Genomic DNA, 14,734 nt, shown 5'->3' with positions numbered 1-14,734 from the left:
CTTCTCCGCGCAACGAATTGTTAGTGAGAAAATCATGAAACATGAACATCTCAGTTTTTGGTCATACATGAAGATAAAAGATATCAATGTAAAATAGCATAGCCTTACTGAAAATAAGCTTTTCAATGCTATAATCATACTTGAAGTTTTTGTTTATCGACTTACAAGTAATCTAAGCTTTCCAGATCCTGAAATGTCCCTGGAATTTGACCAGTTAAGCGGATGAAGCTCAGGTCCCTATGATAGAAATCAAAAGTAAAAAGTGTTTTATTAGTAAGCGTTAAGCATATGAAGATATTTTAGGAATAATTATCATCCAAACATCTTGCAGACATCTCATTGTTTACCTATGTTATCCAGACACGGAAGAGATATTTCGGAGATCATATCTCGACACCTATGTTGTTACAACCATTTTTTTAGAGCTTCTGGTTTTTGAAAAAATGGGACAAAATAAAGATAACACAATTGTGATGCCTTATCCCAATACAATATATGTCTGATAAAGGTTTGGTTAGATTTTTCTATATTTTTCCATGTATTTGCAGTATCCTTGAGGGTCATATCCCCATACCCATATGTCGAACACGTGCTTCAACAAAAACAAAGTCGTACGAGTAATCAATAGGTATGCAACTTACAACTTTTTCAATGAAGCCATTTCCCCTACATAGGCAGGGATTGAACCAATAATCAAGCAATTTCGTAGCACCCCTGAGTCACAAATTCTCTGATGAGCTCAAGATAATTAAAACAATGAAACATACGAAAAAAATCTTACAGCAACTCATTGTCAACTCACAATTCTCTCATATCTCTCATTCCGTCCAAATTTGGGAAAGCTGAAAACTTGCCCCACTCAAATCAGATATCCTCCTGAAAGAAATGATGAGATATTAGAAAATTAACAGTTAGTTGATACCTTTATCTTTGATAAATAATCTCTGTCATTACTCAAACATTTCATCTTTTTTTTTTACTAAAATACTCTTGTTTGCACTTTGGTATGACTGTAATCCACTAAATATATGAAACACTTGAAAAAGAAAAAAAAAACTCAGCGAGCTTCTCTGGTTTGATCAGCCTCGTCCATATCGATCTTGCTACAGGACATTCCCGGAGGATATGCGTTGTTGTTTCCTCCGTTGTTAAAATTGATGCTTCTCCTTGGTCGGAGAACTTTTAAGGTAGGTTATAGATTAGATAAAAACAACTTTTTCAAGCAAATCAAAGCTTGGTTCTAATATAATTGAGTTAATTGCACCACGTGTCCTCAAAGTATGACCTTTATTTTAAATTGGTTCCTAAACTTTTAAATATTTCAAATGCATCCATGAACTATGATTATTATTCTAAAGTACTCATCAAACTTTTGAACATTTCAATTTCATCCCCAAACTACGATCTTCATTCTTAATAAGTCCCTAAACCTCTTGAACATTCCAATTTCATCTCAAACTATACATATACACTAATCACATTCATTGTTAATAAAATCGTTAGGCCAAGTTATATTATTATATGTTTGTAAAAAAACAAAATTTAGGTTAAACTATGGTTGAAACTAATTACATATTTTTAATGAATTTGGGGATGAAATTGGAATATTCAAAAGTTAGGGACCAATTTAGAAAGAGTCATAGTTTAGGGATAAAATTAGATTGTTCAAAAGTTTAAGGACTGGTTTAGAATAAGATTCATAGTTTGAGGATGAAATTGGAATATTCAAAATTTTAAGGACCAGATTCAAATGAGGGTTATAGTTTAGGGACATATGGTGCAATTAACTCAATATAATTCACACTTCTCTATTTTAATATATATAACGCATATTATAAAGCTAAAGAAACGCTACAAAATGTATGAAATTATGCAACTGATAAGAAGCTTGCATGGTGAGACCACAAACCACCCATATCCCCTTTGAATATTCATAAACCCTTTCTCACCCAAATATTCTCCCCCATGAATTCTTGACTATCCATTAGTTCAAACCTTCTTCACTAATCCCATGTACAACAATGGTGAGCACATGGTTTAGATCAGTGCCACATTTTCCGATAAACACCAAAAATGGATCGAGGAGATTAACAGAAGTGGTCGCCCTTTAGACATTTTAAATTTACTTAGATATTTTCTATCAATAACCTATTTCCGATAAACTCTATTTCCGATAAACTCACATTTCCGACATTATTTAAGTTCTCCATACCTTCCAAGTTCTCCTTGAATATATTAAGAAGTTTCTCCTCCTATTCACTCTCATATTTATAATTCAATCTTCAAGCATGCTACAAAACCTGCTCGTAATCAGTTCATAGCACAGCCACCAATACTGAACAATTTTTTAAAGCCTAAACATGATTAATGCAAACTAGAAAGAGAAAATGCAACCCTTTATAATTTTTAGTCCTTCTCATAATTTCTTTTTGGCTCTTGATTTCTAAATTAGTGTATAAGTATTCGGGTTTCGGATAGTTACATGGTTATAGGGTAAACAACTCCCATGTAATTTGATTCTCTTCTTAATTATTTTGATCAATTAAATAATTTAAAGCTTAAAGGAAGTAATATACTACACAAGTTTAGTATTTCGTGGCGTTTTTAGCGGTATTTAATACACAAACGTTGTTAAATACATTAAGATTATAGTGGAAATCAGCGGCGTTTTTAGGAAAGCGCTGCAGTAGCCATCTCTTTGCAATAGTTTGTATGTAGTAAAAAACGCTGCCATAGAATAAAAAGGCGGCGTCTTTAAGAAAACGCTGCTATAAACTCCTACAATAGTGGCGTTTTCCATTCATTAGTAGCGGTTTTAGGAAAATGCCCTCAGAGAATCATATATTTCCAACTATTCTCCTCCCCGATCCCTAATTTCTTTTTAATCTCTTCTTCAACCTAAGTTCTTCCTCCATCCTTAGCAGTAGCACCTTCATCAAATGAGCACGCCAGTCACCATCGTTGCACCACCCGTCACCACCTTCGCGCCAATCGCTACGCCGGTCACTCCTCAAGACTCAAAATTCGGGTACTTTTTGAGTCCTCAGTTGTTGTTTGCCGCTGTTTTCTGCTATTTTTTCTGGCGTGGAGCCATTTTTCCTAGCAAATGACTGCAGTTCTCTATTTGCTTTTTGCTGTGTGATGAAATGGGTACCTAAACACAGTAGCGTAGGAAAGGGGGGAAATTAGGTATTTTAGTCAAAATAAAATTGCTGAGAAATTATAAATAATATTTACATAAAATTGATTATCCCACATTCAACAAGCCATCCGCTTGCGAGCTATGTTCAGATTCTGGTACGTTCTTTGTTGTTGCCTCTTTAATCTCTTTTCATTTGTTTGGATAATCGGATTCTATTTATTCGCTCTTTTGTTCTTTTAATGTTCTGAAATTTCGATTCATTTTAATTTTGAGGGATTATGATTTCTGAATTTGTCCAAACTCTCTTCAGACTTCATTTGTATTACTGTAATTGTGGGTTTGCTTGATATATATATGTTTGTCTATTAATCTCTTTAAGAGCCGCCATTTACTTCCTTATGGGCGTATTACAAGGCTGTTTGATCGTCAAAGAGACTAAAATTTATGCTAAATGGGAGTCAGGCTATTGTACTTTAATAGAAATAAAAAGATGTTTTAGTTGGATGAGAAATTGCAGCCAACCAAAAGTGCTCGTTCTTCTTCTTCCATCTTGTTGTTTAAAATAAAATAAATGAGAGGTGCTCTGCACACATGTCATAAATGGAACTTGCATCAGCAGTTTTGAGTAAGCATAATGTCGGATTTCAGTTGCTAACATCTATTTTATGGAATTGGATTTAAGGATGAGATGTCTTAATTGCTTATCAGTATTCATTTTAGGGTAAGTCTAAAGTGTAGACATGATTCATGTGTTTTTCTGCTATCACCTGGTTGCTTTAATATGCACCGGCAATATTTGCACCTTATGTTTAAAGATGGCAATTTAACCCGAATCTGACGGGTTCCAATTTGACTTAACTCGATAGGGTCGAATTGTTTTAAAAAATTTGGTTCGAGTCGGATCTTTTAAGAGGTGAGGTCAGGTCGGATTTGGGTGGAGAGTAAAAAAACTCCGACCTGACTCGACTGAGGATAATATTGTAATTTCCTTAAATTTTTTATTACTTTTTAATTAAGTCTTTAATTTATATCAGGTCTGATCAGATTTATACTCTAAAAATTCAGATCAGGTCAGAGTCAGTCGGAGGCATATATTTTTCTGATCGGGTCAGAACAGGTGGAGGATATAAAATTTTCGGGTTGGATAAGGTTCGAGTGGAGTGTGCATATTTTCGAGTGGGTCGGATTGACCAAAAACCCGATCCATTGTCATCTTTACTTATGTTGGATTTCAGTATGGGTTACTCTTTCAAATGGTCCAGAAATTGTATCGGTTTTAAAAGTTGTGAACGTACTTAAATCGTGTTGTGATCATATTTCTAACTTTAGTTGGAGTTATTTGTGCGATATTTGAACAAGCATTCTTCTTTTTAACTGGTTTTCTAATTTGTTTTTTATTAACTAATACTAATTTATATTTAATTATAAATTATGTAAATATTAATTAAAACCTTATTAGGTCTGTTGTACTAAAACTAATGTTTATTGCAGATATTATGCCTAGAAGGAAATTAAGTGATTTGTGGATTGTTTGAGCTCCTCAAAGGGAGGAAGAAAGAAATAATGAAGAACCGATTGATGTTGGATCTTCAAAAGTTTTGAATACAGATGAAGAAACTGTAGAAATTGAAGGTAATGTTCGACACTTTATTTAAATGGTGATTAATTTTTCATATTGACTTGATTCCAAAAATTTACACTGAATTATTTCTTATGTAGCTGAAAATGGTCAAAGGCGCAAAATCAGTGGTCGCACGATAATGAAGGAATTATACCAATTTTCTCTTAGGGATCATGTGAAAGTTTCAAGTAACTATTGGGACAGAAACACGTGTTCTATCAGGTTATTTAGGCGTGATTGCACGCAATCCTAATCTTCTTATGTTTATTTCTTATAAATTCTAATTTATATTTACTTTGAACACTTGTACTATTTGTAGGAGAAATTTTCTCTAAACGTCTCATATGATTATTTGAAGCATGCATTAGGAAAGAAATGGAGAGACCACAAGAGTTTCTTAAAAAAAATATTTTAACAACAATTTCAGCCTTGGAGAAAATATGCAAAATGTCCCGCTTGGAATGCTCAGGTATCAATGGGAATATACAATCAGGTTTTGGAGTTTAAAGAAAGAAGATGAATGATGCACTTTAAAAAAATAATATTATGTCACTATAATATTGACTTTATAAGTCATGTAAATTTTAAATTGTAGGATCGAGAACACGTTGGTATTAGTAATATATAACAACAAAAGTTTACTCATACAATTGGATCGAAGAGCTTTGCTCGTGTAGCTCATGATGAGGTATTCTTTTTTTTAATTATGATTATTCACATAGTAATTTTAAGTTCGTAGCACATAGTAATGAATATTTTTCCTATTATTTATTATTTTTTGTATGTATTAATTTATATTTTACATTGTAGGAAATTACGTTCGACAATAGAGTTGGACGAATAAAGCTCTTCAAAATGACACATACAAAACAGATGGTTCTCCTATGGCTCTTGAAACTGCATAAATTATGGTATATTTATTGAACATAAAATTTGAATTATGTTTTATTTATAGTATAACATTTTTATAATAATGTTTGAATTAGTTTTACATTTTTAATTGATTATTAGGGAAATTGAGTAATAAAATGGTGGAGTATGAAGTTACGTCTTCATCTCATGGTTCTATTAATGTGGACGAGATTGAAAATTAAGTTATTGTTGAAGTTTCCGGTCCTAAAAGATATGGTCGAGTTCGTTGTCAGGTATCATTCGTTACTGGAACCAAATATTATGGATTCAACTTGTCTCAGTACATGTCATCACACAATCATTCTTCTCAATAAGAAGTTAATCGATTAAAATAGAAGTTGAATCAAGTGGATGAAAAATTTTCTTGAATGAAAGATGAAGCTGAAGAGATAGAAGGAGCATTTCAAAAAATATATGAAGAACTTCAAAATCAACTTGAAGCTATGAAGCAGATGATGCAGCATAATCAAATGCGAAATTCACCATCATAGGTGATTTCTTAGGTTAATGCTTTGTTTATTTTATTGATCTACATTTCATTTCACTTGGATGTTTGTAAACTTTGATTTATTATTGTTTTTAAATATTTTTATTAAATTCGAATCATAATTAAATTTTAAGGTTATATTAAATATTGTTAGAGGTTAAACTTGAGTAATAAAGAGAAGGAAAAAATTTTAAAAATTAGTTTCGGTTAGTGGCGTTTAAGGAAGAAAAACGCCACTAATGGAATACATAACTTGCATTGTATATAACCTAACTTTTTGCGACGTTTCTAGCTACAATGTATTACGTATATATCACGACATTTAGTGGCGTTTTGTAACATAAAAGGCCTCTAACATTTGCGACGTTTGTTTTAACGACGCTTTCTACGATGTTTCTTTTTTCGACGCAAGGGTTTAACAACACTTTAAAACGTCATTATAGGACTAAAAAAGTATTATGTTGTATATGATAATGATTATTGTATATTTTCCATATTTTCACTATTGTGAATCAGTGTTAATGACACTCTATAATAATGACCAGATAAACCTAATTGATGATCGAGTTGACTAATGGTATGTCAAATATTTAAGAGGATAAATAAAATATACTATGTCCGGAAAAAAATACATGAAAAGAAATATTTTTTTAAAATATAGATTAAATGACACGGGATGACAATTGAGTGGGAAAAACTGAAAATCGTGGGGATCCGAACCGATGTGAATAGGGAATAATCGAAATCTTAACCTATGAGAATGGGGATGGGGGAAGTTTTATCTCTGAAGCTTAAATGGGAATGGGGACGGGGATTGCTATATCTAAATCGTGGGGATAACCGAACCGTACTTGTGTGAATAACCTTGAAGATCCCCGAAAAATAACTCTAAGGATCCCCGATATTTTACAAAAATAATCGTGGGGATCCCTGAAAATATCTGTGAGATTATGTGTTGTCATTGTTACATCTCAAAGGAACTAAAATTGAAGTTTAGATATTTTCTCATTTAATATACATTGATTTGTTGAGATTGAAAATGGTTAAGATTGTACATATATATTGAGTGTTAGATGAATAATGACGTTTGAAACTTTCGTATTATAGATAGAGACCAACTTGAAACAATATGATATATCTTACAAGTTTTATGTGTTTCATTGATTTCAAAAATATTTTTCTTTTTTGGGATGGGGATTAACCGAAACCCGCGATGATCCGTAAGAGATGAGTATGAGGACAAAAAATATCCTCAAAACATACAATGGGGACTCCCTAAAATCATACCCGCAAGTGTTGATGACGGAATTGGTAATGCAAAACCGTCCTCGCCCCGCCCCGTTGCCACCCATTTGAATCCGAATTCGAATATTCATAAATCCAACGTAATCCTATTTATTTTAAAGTTTATGATACGTTATTTTTTTATTTTATGTATTATGTGTTTTATATTGTATGATCTTTTTGGTAGTTGCCTTTTTAAATTGTATATTAAATTTCTTAAACAATTACAAAATAATCATTAATATTTATTAAATTATTACAAGATGGTCTTTAGACTTATTGAATTATTAAAAAATATTCTTAAATTTATCAAAATTCATTGTTATTTTAATGTTGTAAGAGACCATTTTGTGACTGTTTACAACATTTAATGGCCATTTTATAACATTTGAAAGATTTCCGTCTAAAAAATTAATTTAAATGCTATGCATACAAATAACGTTTACTTTTGAGGCTTAATAGTTTATTGTGAATGGGCTAAAAGATCCATCACGGACGACTCTTGTTGCCCAAAATAGTCTTGTTTTTTTACATCTTTTGGATTTTTTTATATTAGGATCGTATTGTCTTTGTTGTATCTTATTTTTTATTTTAAAAATATAATTTTATTTTTAAAAATGTTAATATTGATAAATAAATAAAAAAATTTGATTTAATAAATTATCCTCCCGAGCGTTAATTTTATTGAAATAACACTCATCCAACCATTTTCCGCGATGGTTTTGTTCTTCCTCTCATTTTGCTTTTGCAGTAAAGTGGTATTCAAGATTTGAATCCATTAAATGGTATTTGTAGAGGGTTCGGTTTTCGGACATTATGATTTTGGTTTTTGACTTCGGTTACCTATTCTGACCACGAAACTCCAAAACACATCTGTTACTCCAGGTGTATGTCTCATCAATTATATCCGACACATCCACGCCACTTCATCGTTGATGCGGATATTCCGCTCTGAGTCCCCACTTTAGGGGCACTACACATTTAAGGCTAAATCTATCGTGATAAATACAAATATACAATATTAAATAATAGAATAAACTACGAATTTAATATATAAATTATCAATTTTTTAAAATTATATCTAAATTTTATTTTATTTTATTTTAATATCTAAACTTTAAAATTTATTTCTTAATGTTCTTTTGAAACAACATAACAAGCATCCAAAACATATCATACCATCGGTGCATAGCATACTTTCCTGTACAAAGATTAATCCAATTATCAAAATTATAATTACACAAACCCTAACATTTACATATATTAACATGTACCTTGCGCAAATTTCTATCATATTTATAATAAACAGCACTATGAAAGCTCTATAAATTGTCGTCTTACGAACACATTTTCCACGACCGAAAGTACAAGACACTAATCCTTTCTTGATAAGAATAAACCCGGCATGAGCTGGGTACAAGCAAACTGAAAAGCTGGCCGAACGCAGACATTTTGGAAATGTTCATATCATAAAACAAATAACACTGATTAAATATCATATCACGCAATAAATTCTAGGGTAAACTATGTATTTAGTCATCTTATTAATCTTATAGTTCTATTTTGGTTTTTCAATATTTTAAATCATGCCTAAAATTAAAATTTTATTTCGTTTTAATCAGCCATCGTTAAAAATAAACATAACTATTAACGCGATATTTTTTCTTTATTTTTTCAATAATGAGCAGCATTACCTTGTGGTGATACATTAGCGTCACCTTTAATTTTATAAACGATTGGTGACCAAAAAGAAATAAAATTGTAACTTCATGTATAATTTTAAAAAAATAGATGACTGAAACGGAACTACGAAAATAATTGGGTGACTAAATACAAAGTTACTCTAAATTCCAGTGTTATTGTTAAAATATTCAAATAAATCTTCTTGGTTTTCACTTTTCGTTCCGAGCAGCTGCACCTCGTTAGGAATTGAAAATCCAGTAAGATGTGGCCACGTATACATTACATTAGCTGTCGTGATCATAAATGATATCATCATGTGGGGGCTTGGCTGTGGTGCAGTTGGATTTGTGTCACCCGCGGGTCCCTTGCTTTGTGCGTTTACAAAATCTGCTCCCATTTTTGTTTTGATTTGGAGGTGTAATGAAAATAGAAGGCGTTGCAACATCGGTGTTGGGGACCCAGAGATTGTTTAATTTTTAATTGTTGGTTCGATAAAAATATCATCATTGAGATTGAAAAAGATACTCTCAAACATTTATTACAAAAACTCTTGAAACACATATTTTCAAAAGTTGTATATTAATAAATACATTTTAAAATTTCTAAACGGTAGAAATTTTTTCGTTAAAAATAAATATTTAATGTTTTTTTTATGCTTTTAAGTGTATATAGTTAAAAAATTGTTAAGTGATAAATATTACATTTAGATTTAAAAAATTACTTTTAAATAATATTTTATTTTTGAAAAAATTAAAAAATATAAACGTGACACATGTCACTTAATATTTTTTAACGGTGTGCACTTAAAAATATAACAAATAAAATATTAAGCACATATTTTTAACAAAAAAAATTAAACACTAAATGTCAATTTAAAATATTGTTTAAGCATCCACAAGGCCAAAACTTTATTGAGTCTATTAATAAATATTGATTCTACCCTGAATAAGATGCCATTAATTTGATATGATAAAATGATAAAATTTTAAATAAAGTTTGAATTTTAAATTATAATATTAAAATAAAGGGTAAACTATATTATTGTGCACTTAACTATTTAGTTCTTTTACTTTAATCATTGATTTTTCAAAATTATCAATCAGACAGCCTAACTATTTAATTGTATTCAATCAGACCATTAGACGTTAATATTTGACAGAGACATTGATGTGATAACTAGCCGTTAATATTTAATAGAGACACTAATGTGACAGTTAATAAAATTAGTAAAATTATACATTTAATGTTCGTTACTTACATTTTCATCAATTTCACCAAGCGGAAAATTTGGTGCACCTAAACCACTGGAGTAAACCAAACATAGATCCTTTATATATCTGTCATTATTATTTTGTTTTTGAGGCTTACCAAACATTGGCCGCTTTTTTCCTCTAGAATTTTTTTAAAAAAAAAGCTTAACGCCGTTATATTAAAATAATCATGATTTTAACTTCATAATATTAAAATAATCATAATTTTAACGTCATTATATTTTTACTAAAATAATTTTTATATTTTTTATGTATGAACTTAGCAGCTTTTAAATTTATCTTTTATTTTTTTAATAATTTTGGTTTAAAGTATTTAAAATTATTTTTTTATAATCAACAGTTTATTAATAGATTAATTTGAATCAAATATAAAAAATATCATTTAATCATATATTAATTTGAATATAATATATTCACATTTAATACTATTTTATAATTAATCATATGAAATAAACTTATACATTTAATTTGATGTCATTAATGATGATTTTATATTTATACTATAATCAATCTCATCATTAATGATGAATAAACTTTATTATTCGTTGTCAGTTGTCAATGTTTTATAAGTTCAGAATAATAAGAAATATATAAAGGTTCATGTAATACAATTGTAGAAGTTGGGTTTACCCCAGTGGTTTAGGCGCACCCAACTTTCTCACTCGACCTTGGTTTTATCCCGGATCATCATTTAATTATCAAATCAATATACTATGATAAATTTAATTAAATCTTATAATTGAAAAATTAAATTAAATGTATAACAAATTTAAAAGATTTCATTGTGTAGACACTAATTTTCGTCCATATTTTTTATTATTATTTTATACATATATACCTATATATATTATATGGTTTGCAAACGGTTTTTGAAAATATATATATAATATATAGTTTTTAAAAAGAAAACATTTTGAAAATATGGGTAATATATAGTTTTTTAAAATATTTTTGAAAACTATATAACATATAGTTTTTAAAACATTTTAGAAAATATATATAACATATAGTTTTAAAATCATTTTAAAACCTTATATAATATATAGTTTTAAAAACATTTTTGAATAAATTATATAGTATATAGTTTTAAAAATATTTTTTAAAACATTTTGAAAACTATATAATATAGTTTTGAAAACTTTTTTAAATATAATATATAGTTTAAAAAATATTTTTGAAATATATGTATTATATAATTTATATTATATCAGTATTATTATTATTTATTTTCTTTTTATTATTTTCTTTTTATGTTTTTTTCAGGGTCCAAACAGTCCAATAAGTCTCGAGGGCCTGATCCAGCCTAGAGTTCAAAGTTAGGGTTTCAGCATATGTTAAGGCACCGCACGAATCAACGGCAAAAAAGGGAAAGGGCACAGGTCAATCTGGACCGTTGGATCTGACCCAATCCAACGGCCAGAAAGCAAGTCAACATCCAGAAGCAATTTCAACGGCCAGAAGCATCAGTCGTCACCGGAAATGAAACCGGTCAAACATGCAACAAACACGTTCCATAACAGAACGCAAATCTCGCAAGAATCGAGTCACAACAGCTCAGTCTCCCACAGGCCGAAAATCGCGCCACCACACGGGACTGACCCATCCCGTGAAGTTCGGTAACGCTCACCGGCCGAGAGAGTATAAATACCCCCAGACAGAACGGGACGAGGGAAGGAAAAAAAGCCAACAGGGGGGGACCATCATCGGTACTACAACAGATCGTCCACAGAAAACCAGAATCATCAAACCACATGACCAACACGGTCAAAAACATCAACCATCACTGAACTTACGAGAGAACCAACAAGCACAGTAACCAAACAAGACTCCATCGAGTCAACAGCACATCAAAAACCCGAAAACAACCCAAAATAACCAAACACAAAACCAACCAAACTAAGTCGTACACACAACAAAACCGACACAAAGCAACAAAAGAGACCACCAAAACAGTAAGGACGCCGGAAGTGGAACGGTCTCGTAAAAAAGGGGTAAAAAACCAAAGTCTTTTCTGTAGATCTACGCCGGAGGGGGTATCTTTTGGGTGTTTGGGTTTCGGTTTTGGGTTCGCGAGGCTGGGAGGAACGATTTGGTGAGTTTCAGTTTTTTCGCCGCCGCTTGCGGCGGACATCGACGGCGGCGGGAGGTCGGAAATCGCCAAGGGAGAGCCTGAGAGTGTTTCTCTCGTTTTGAGAGATGAGATTTCTGAGAATAAGAGAAATGAACTGAACATTGGTCTTTTGGACCTTTTATATACGGGGGACCATTGTGCAATTATAGGATTGTTAAACTCTCTCCGCCATCCCTAAGAGTTTGAATCGCTTTAGAATCCGGTCACTACATGCAATTTGGCCTTTGGATTTTCGAGTTGTTCAATTTGGTCACCGTTTATGCTTTTTTGCATTTTGCAAATTAACCCTCTGATTTCTGGTTACTTCAATTTGATCCTTTTTATATGTTTTGTTTTGTTTTGTTTTATTTTACTTTTGTTTTTTTTATTAATGTTATGTATATATTTTTTTCTCGTTTTTAAGGTTCAATTTTGTTATTATGTATATATTTTATTTTATTTTATTTTTTTATTTTACTATTTTTCATTTTGGCTTTTTTATTATTTGTTCTTCTATTTTTCTTTTTGGTTTTTCTATTTGTTTTTTTATTATATTTTATATACATTTCTTATTTTTTTAGAATATATATATATATTATCTTTACTTTTTTCCTTTTTATCTTATTTTTGTTCACGTTTGTCTATTTTAACTCCATTACTTTTTCCTTTGTTTTTTATTCTGTTTTTGTTTATTATTTTCTTTTTTTATGTTTTTTGTTGTTTATTTTATCATTCTATTTATTTTGTTTATTACTCTTTACTTTATCATTTTTTTATTTTTTATGTTGTTTATTTATTTCGTATTTATGCATTTTCCATCTTAAGTTGATTTTGCACTTCTTTACAAATCTAACAATTTCATCTTTTTAAGGGTCTTCGTTCAATCGATCAAAGGTAAGTAATTTGAATTGGGTTTTTAAATTTCAATTTAAATTTTTAATTTTCGCCATTAAAGACAATCGGTAAATTAATTGGTACCGAAAGGGCGGTTCAAGTGTGCTAATCCTTCCTTGACCGTAACCGACTCCCGAGCCCAACATATTTCTGGTACAACGCAGATCAGGTAAGATGGTGTCCGACCCACCTAAATTCATTTTAAAGTGGTCGGTGGCGACTCCCAATCCATTTTTCACATCGAAGCCCAATTCCGGGGTCCAACTGAAAGACGGTTGCGACAGTTTGGCGACTCCACTGGGGACCGGTAAGTGAGTCAGGCCAGAATTAATTTTCGGTTGTCTTTTTATGCGAAGATTGTAAATTTAAATTTTAATTTATTTATTCGATTCCAGTTATTTACCTTTGATTATTTTTCAAATAAATAGTTGTACTAACATTTTTAACGATTTCAGATTTTTCAAAGTTTTCATCTCAGGCTCTATACCCGAGCTCTAAACCCTATTTAAGTGGGGGTGAAAGCGACGCCTTCGTGTGAATTTATTCACCGTGCGGGCTTAGCAAGTAGCCTTCGGGATTCATATACCTTATGTCTTCGTGTGGATTTATTCACCGTGCGGGCATAAGGGAATGTGTCCTCTCGAGTTTAACTTAGTCCACACAAGCTTGTAATAGGCTTAGGACTAAGGGTCTGGTAAGCCCAAGGGGGCACCGGTAAGGAGAACTCGAGTACCATTTTTTAGAACCTAAACCGGGAGAGTGCAGGGAATTAGAGCTCATCCCAAGACCTCATTCCAAACCCTAGGATGCTTTGTTTCCTGCTTTATTTTCTGTTCAAAGCATGCGAACTAGACAAATATACGGTTAAGATTTGTTTGAAATTAGCATGCGGGATAGAGATCATGTCCGGGTAGGAATTAAAGCATGTGGGGTAGATATCATGTGGGGTAGGATTTTTTCATTTTTATTATTGTTTTGATTTACCTCACTAACTCTTTTATTTTTTGTCTTCTTTTATTATGTTTTTATCATTCGCATCATTTAAAACGGGGTGTTGATCCACCAAAAATGTGTTTGTTAAACATGAATAATCAGCATTAATGGACAAAAGGGTTGTAATACAAGAGATGAAAATGCAGAAGACAGTCTACAAGGCGACTATGTGTCACCTTCAATCCAGAGGATGTGGTGCCCGCAATTGAAGGGTATATCATCATACTGCATTATAAAGGACTCAATGAACCGGGTCTACATCAAGCACAATGAAAGTCCATCTTTGAAGAATTGACTGCCAAAGGTTGAAGAGCAAAACGAGAAAAAGGTTACAGAC

Source organism: Hibiscus syriacus, unplaced genomic scaffold (genome assembly GCF_006381635.1).
Source record: "Hibiscus syriacus cultivar Baekdansim isolate YM2019G1 unplaced genomic scaffold, ASM638163v2 tig00110847_pilon, whole genome shotgun sequence".
NCBI lineage: Eukaryota > Viridiplantae > Streptophyta > Magnoliopsida > Malvales > Malvaceae > Hibiscus > Hibiscus syriacus.
This window is presented reverse-complemented; position numbering follows the sequence as displayed.